Raw genomic sequence first — 7520 nt, forward strand, 5'->3', positions numbered from 1 at the left:
TATATAAAATAATTATTTTGTGTCAGATTAATCATTTTCTATGTAAACTGGCCATTGAAAATGGCTCTAATCGTTTCCTGAATCACAGAGGGCTGCTTCAGTTTCGGCCGTTCGCGTGTGCCTAACGTGCTGCAGAAAGCATTTTGAGCCATCTTAAAAGGTAATTATTTGTCATGTTTACATTGTCATGGTTTGGTAAAACAGTTGTGTGTTCTTTCCTTCTTGTGTGCAGCTGTTAAAGTGTGTTTTGATAGATTTAACATCCTGTTATAATCCTTCAGACAAGCTGTGCTCTGATGCGATCCGCTGACGTCACCACTCGCTCTGTTAGATCACGCCACGTAGCAAAACATTTATGCATGAAGGATTTTTTTGAACATTTTAAAATTCTCTTTGCGCAATTGCACGCACCGGCACCCCTCTCACGTTCAGTCTGCACCAGACGAGTTTACTCTCCTGCACGACACACAGGTTGTGCAAGTGCGTGAATCAAAGTCATGCTCATGTCAGGGGGTCTTTACTAAAACCACAACCACTGTCACATGACTGTGTTTTTAATGTCATGTCAACAAGTCTTATGCACTGTGAACACCATAGATAGCATTTTCACAACATAAATCACAAAAGACACAATTAAGGTGCTAACGGGTGCTTGAGCTATGACTCATGCCTGTGCTTGTGACATTTCAATTAAGGCCACCACAAGTGCAGAGCACATTATGACTAATTTTTCTCACTTCATGACCAGAGAGGCCAATTTGATAACTATAACAGAGTGCCAAACAGCAATGAGGTGGGCTGGAAGAACAGCAGGGAAGGTGATTGAGTGCAACAAAAATGGATCAATGCCTGTAATGACTCAAGTGGGATCTCTGATTAATCCTGTGTTTGCCTACTGACAGATAATGTGATCGGTCTCTCTGTCTCACTCAATTTCTAACAAAGCCATGGTATTAGCCGGTCGTGCAGCCACATGCTCAGAGCATTGCGGGTTTCCACGGAAACTGGAAGTCACCCGAGTGCACAGCTGAACTTTGCAGTTTAGTAAAAGCATGCCAAAGTCATCTGTTGTCTTGTCAATGAGTTACCATAGATTCTCCTCAGTGGAAACAGCAGCATCTCTGACAACGCTGGGGAATATCTGGCAACATGACTATACTGTCCTGTTCAGTCAGCAACAAGGACCTTCACGTGCACATTTACACTGAAATCTAGAAAGGGTACATTAATTAGCCTACTCTACTCTAATGTAATTAATTCCTACTCTTTAATTCTTAAAGGACTCATAACACTGGTCAACACATTTTTCTTGCATGGAGTTTTTCAATGGATTTTGGGTAATTTGGGTTACGCCAAATCCGAATCTGGTATTAGTTTTTGCCAATCACATCATGTTTTTGAGATATGAAAATATATTTCTCATATCAATCATTGGCAGGGGTGGTGGCCAAGTGGTTAATGCACTTGGTTTCAGTTCAGAAGGTTCCGGGTTCAAATCCCACCCCTGCCACATTTCTCCATGTAATGTGGAGTTGCGTCAGGAAGAGCATCTGGCATAAAACCTGTGCCAATTCCACATGCAGATCCACTTTGGATTTGCTGTGGCGACCCCGAGGGCAAACAAGGGAGCGGCTGAAGGGACTTAGATTTCTCGTATCAAGCACTGAAGCAAAAGTTGTAGTCTCAACTCTTTGGCGCCATAAATGTTATTATGGCTCTTGTTCACATTCCGTGAACCTGGTTTAAAAACTACGCTTTCAAAACTGTTTTTGTGCATGATTAGTGGCGTCAAACTCATGAGTGAATGACCATACGAGGGTAGGCTGAAAAGTTCTAAGGCTCCCCATGAAGGAGTAATGCATTAACTGCACTATAGTGAGCCTTAGAACTTTTCAGTTTACCCTCGTATTTTGTGTAAAAATCCATCAACAGGGAACATGCAGATTGTAAAAAAAACCTGACGTGATAGAGGAAATCTGAACTCAGATACTGAATCAGCCCCCCCAAAATTTCCTTAAATCAGTTCTCAAAGTCCATGCAAGAAAAATAAAAACGTTTTTTGTTGTTGACTAGTGTAATATATTGCTACAGTATAGACCACAGGTGTCTCAAAAACAAAACAAACCAGCCACAAATGCTTCATACAAACTTAAGTGAGGCAACCTAAAAATTTAACATAATTTCAGGTCTTAAATAGTAGAACAGGTAACTCAATAGATAAGTAGTTGGGCCACCAATATGTAGTCCTGGGTTTGAACCCTGCTCATGTTCTTGGACAAGACTCTTAGCCTGTTTTGTCTAAGTTCACCGAGCTCTAAATGGCTACCACCTTCGGATGGGGAAATAACCTGAGCAAGAGTGGGGTCCAGTCCATGCAGAGGTGAAGACTCTTGTCTGCTTCATGCTACGCACTCTGAAGATACGTACAGACACAAAAACAGGCTGCCGGGCCTATGGACTTGGGTATAAAACAACCTGTTTATGTGCCTGTTCCTTTCAAGCCGGCGTGACACGGCATGACTCAAGAGGAGATGACATGCAATCTTTAGGACATTAGTATTCATGTTGGGTGCAGTATGTGCATGTGCACGATAACCCACAACTCACCACAGTGCGCCCTGCTGTGGTCGCACTTTGCTTTGCACAACATCGCCAGCAGGTTCATTCACCTTTGGAGTAAAGTGCGATCTCTGCAACCCAAAAAGTGGTTTGAACATGGATTTCAATTCTTAACAACAAACAACTAGTGACTGAGTTAGAGTTAAAGTTAAAAAGCACTCAGTCAACCACTTCTTGTATCTGGTAGCTCAAACACTTGCATGTTTACCACAGTAGATGTAAAGAATTTAAAAAATGACATGATACAGGCAGCTATTTACCTTAGCCTTCTTCACATTTGGTGATGCCACTCTCCATTCAGTCCATACAAGTAGACTGTCTGTGAGAGGCTCGTTCTTTTGCTTACAAGCTGTAGGATCCTCTCCATGTTACCGGACTCTTCGAATGACATTTTTACCTATTCAGTAGGGACAACGGCTGGATTTTAGCTTGCCCTAAAGGCTTGCATAGTATTGCCCCTCATGGAAAATGGACTTGTATAGGTCAAGTGGAGAGCAATATAACCCAATAGGAAGAAGGCCAAGATAAGTCGCTGTCTGTATAATCTGTCATTTTAAAAAGGATCTGTTTATAACAAGAACAAGCCCCACATAGACAACAGACTTGTGATGAAAGATCAGGACTGAAATGTGGTTGAGACAAAATCTGAGATGCTGCAATACATCCTGTTTTTGTATACTCGTGTGTGGATGAGCACTGCCATAGTGAAGAACGGCTCTATAATACACTCTATTATAGAGTGAAATCAGCTCTACTGTCTTGTCAAATCAAGTGTTTCTACTTCAATAAGAGTTGATTTTCCACTGTGATAGAGTTGATTTAGCACTGTGATAGAGTATATTTAAATCTATTTGGACTGGGACCAAATGTTATCCCAGCAGAGTAAATTTTACTCTGCAAACTTTATTGACGTATACTATTTATATTTCAATTAGAACCCGACCGATATATCGGCTGGCCGATATAAGCCCTTTTCAAAGTACTCACTATCGGCTGAAATTCTGCCAATAGAACGCCGATAATTTCTCAAAAAGAACAGTTACTGAAATAATGTTTATGTCGGCAATGTAAAATGTCCTTGCACCGTTTGTCCAGTAGATGAAGCTCTGACTCCAATCATCTGAAAGCTGCTTACACCCCTGCTTAAATGTGTTCATCACCGGCCCCCGTAGTTCACCGTCACACTGCACTGATCGGCTGACAAAAGCATACAAGTAAGTTTAGAAGGATCTATATCCTTATCCTGAACCTATATCTAAGTTGCAGCAACAAGAGGTACAAGATCAGATGTATTTCACAACTCTTTTTAATTTCACAAAGGTTTAATTCTTGATTGCATTTTTTGAACTTGAAAATTCTTCTCTCTTATAAAGTTAATCAATATGAGGACAAAGCTTCAGCTTTTAGCTCATACCTTTTTGTTAAGGGTTCAAAAAAAGAACATTTTATCAATTAAAAAAAATAATATCAGCTGACTTATCGGCTATCGGCACATCAGCCGATTTATCGATTATCTGCATTGTTTTCATCCAAATATCGTTATCGGCATTGGCCTCAAAAAATCCATATTGGTCGGGCTCTAATTTCAATTGTGAACAAGGGAGACCTTTAAAAAAAAAAAAAAAAACACCACAGTCAAAGGTGGAAGGGGATGCTTTTTTGTACTCTTTTGTCCATTTTTGTCCCATGTATTTGCTCATGTAAAAGCAATTGGTGTACTTTGAACAAACATAACAATAGTCATACTAATCTTTACAGCAGAATCACCATCATCTGGGGGAGCAGATGGTGAATGATAATGAGAAAAGCACTAACTTTGCACTCTTGATAAAAAATCTTGCCTCCATCTCCAGGAAGCTGGAAATAAACCATTGTTTGTGTTATGTTTTAAAAAAAAAATGGCTGGTGTCCAATTTATTAGGAACAGCCTATTAAGAGTCAATATGCACTTTCAATGAAAGCAGATTAAACATAACATGTGAAGTGCATGTCTTTGAAGTATTCATTTTTATGTTGACAGATGTTATATGCCAGTGTTAAAACAACTTCATTAATACGTGACACTCACTTTGGCTCTGCCTCATCTCGTTGGTTGTCAGTTATTGCTACCGTCAAAGACAAAAGGAAGTTCAAGCAAACAAAACAGATTTGGCAGAAAGCGTCAGAGTCATTTCACAACTGACACAGCTAATGCAAGCAGCAACTCCTTGACCTAATGCAGGAACGCTGTAATTCATTTGACATGTGTGTTGGGGCCGTGCATGATAATGTGCGCTGCTACCTGCCAGACGCCTGCATGCACACTGAAGCCATTCATCCACACTGAAGCCTTGTTCTACAGAGAAGCTTTACAAAGTAAACATAGCAATAGGTTACAAAACATGTCACTGTTTGCAAAACATGTCTCCACCCTTTCAAGGCTGGTTTTGAATAAATGATGTGAATTAGCTTGGAATAGGAGAAATGAGGCTCATTAGCTGCACAAAGTAGAAGTGCAAATTTTTCCACTGTAAACCAATTCTTGCAGGTTACTTTTGTTTTTGTCCAAAGTGCAAAAATGATCCCCAAAACATCTAAAAATAGAGCCTATAGTCAAAAATGTCCCAACATCCCCTTTTTAATGTTCCAACTGGTTCCAACTACAGCATCATCACGTGACACAAATCAGCAACGAAAAGGGAAAGTGCACTCAGAGGACACATACTTCGCCAATGGACTGTCTGCTACTGATGGTTATTTTCATTCGAGATTAATCTACTGATGATGTCCTCAAATATCTTGTTTTGTCCACAATCCAAACATATCCAAAGCTGTTTGGATTTTCACACCTTTATGCATTTCAGAAAAATTAAACACTAATCCTTGAGCAACCTTGCTCAAGGTAGATGACACATATTTACAGAGTTGTGCAACAAATAGATGCAACACCCTTTCAAAAATGGTAGTCAGTTTCAGGCAAACAAAATCTTCCAACTTTCCCAACATCTGCATACTCACTCACACATCTTCAACTGCTTACTCCAATTAAGGGTCATGGTGGACTGGAGCCTATCTTAGCAGTCACAGGGCGTGAGGCGGGGTACACCCTGGACAGTTCGCCAGTCTGTTACGGAGCCACAGACAGACAAACACAGTCGCAGCCGCACGCGCACGCGCACGCACACCTACGGACAATTTAAAGTTGCCAATCCACCTAACCTGCATGTCTTTAGATGTGGGAGGAAGCCGGAGCACCGAAGGGAACCCACGCAAACACTGGGGGAACATGCAAACTCCAGACAGAAAGATCACAAGTGGGAATCAATCCCATGACTTTCTTGCAGTGAGGCAACAGTGCTAACCACTAATCCACCATTTTGCCCATCTGCATACTGCACTAAACAATCACATAACACTGCAGCTAATCAATACAGGGAAGCAATTTGGAGTTTAAAGAACTCTCTCAGCCCTTTACAACATAATAAGGCACCACAACTTTCAAAAGAGACAAACGTGAAGCCTATTTGTACAAGCTCATCGCCTCAAGGTGAAAGAAACTGAATACATTTGGAAAAAAATAAAAATAAATAAAAAAAATTAGGATCACCAAAATTTGCTCAACCTTGAGTTCACAGAATGTACTGTATGTGTAATAGAGGTGGGCGATACCGGGAATTTTGGTATTGATCCGATACCAAGTAAATACAGGCCCAGTATCGCGATATCAATACCGATGCGTTTTCATATTTAAGCTTCAGAGATTCAAAGGATCCAAAAAACCTAGGACAGAATTTTGCCAAACATTGTACGTGAGAACAAAATACTTTATCATCACAATCAACATTTTTGTTTAAAAAAATATCACTCAACACAACTTAAAGCAAAATCTCCTGAGGTAGAGGGCTGACAAACCACAATACAAGGGTGAGCTGCTCCGTGTTGTGTGACACAACGCAGTGCTGCTCTTACAGACAGAGAGTACACTTTGATGAATCTGCATGTGCAGCAGTCAGTGCATGCCGGAGACAAAAAAAAGCTTGAGTATCGATCTTTTTACACAAGGTTCATTCAATACCAATATCAATACCAGCGTTGGTATCGATATTAGTATCGATCCGCCTACCTCTAATGTGTAACCGTTTTTGAGTGTTTGCTCTGAGACGATCAACAGAACACTTATTTTGAAATGTCGATGACGTCAAATAAAGTGGGCGTGTCAACACAACACCTGATTTGAGATGCTAACCACCTAAACGATGGTTTATTATAACGAGAGTGAAAAAAGTTTCACAGCTTTTTAATAGTACGTCTCCATCCTCATCAATATACGTCGATAGCCAATATTTGTTGTATGCACATTAAGTCCTGCAACAAACGCTAAGTTATATCAGATACAGAAAACAAAAATACCCACCCATTATTAGTTGTTTTAATGACCTGGTCTCGTCAGGTAAAAAGTCTTATTGTTTTAAGAAGAGGTGCTAAAACAACAGCTGAGCTGTCTTGGTGACAAGTAATCTGAGCACCAGGTTGTAGACAGGTCCGTAGCTTTGGTTTACGCTGTCTTTTGCGGACGAGATGTTTCAGTAAAAAGTGCTCAGACATAAACTCACCTCTCAGAGGGACACGGGGGTGGTGATGACAAATTAATCCGAAAGAAATCTCAAGTTTTCATCCTGACAAGGCGTCTAACGTCGTCATCACAGCATGTTTTTGATGGTTTTGCGCCGTTAAACTGTCGGCTTCGTGTATCAGCCGCAGATGTGTAAATTATTGAACAGTTTTCTTCTCTCGCCCGCTGCACAGATCGGTTACGAAAGTTCGTTGTAACCCGATTCCTCCACCTCATAAAAAAAAAAGTTTCAAACTTGAGGAGCTCTCGGAAATGACTAGATTGATGTGAAGTCTGACCAATGAAGGAG

At 40.6% G+C, this 7520-nt stretch overlaps 1 protein-coding gene across 1 annotated transcript in view; it reads right to left on the reverse strand.

The window, feature by feature from the left end:
* tnfaip8l1 (tumor necrosis factor, alpha-induced protein 8-like 1) overlaps positions 1–7520 on the reverse strand; it is a 68248-nt gene extending 60728 nt beyond the window's left edge. Inside the window, exon 1 of the mRNA XM_034179833.1 lies at positions 7212–7520. The gene's annotated coding sequence lies outside the window, so the exon portion shown is untranslated. The remainder of the gene's footprint in view (positions 1–7211) is intronic.

The sequence above is a fragment of the Thalassophryne amazonica genome, chromosome 10 (genome assembly GCF_902500255.1).
Source record: "Thalassophryne amazonica chromosome 10, fThaAma1.1, whole genome shotgun sequence".
NCBI lineage: Eukaryota > Metazoa > Chordata > Actinopteri > Batrachoidiformes > Batrachoididae > Thalassophryne > Thalassophryne amazonica.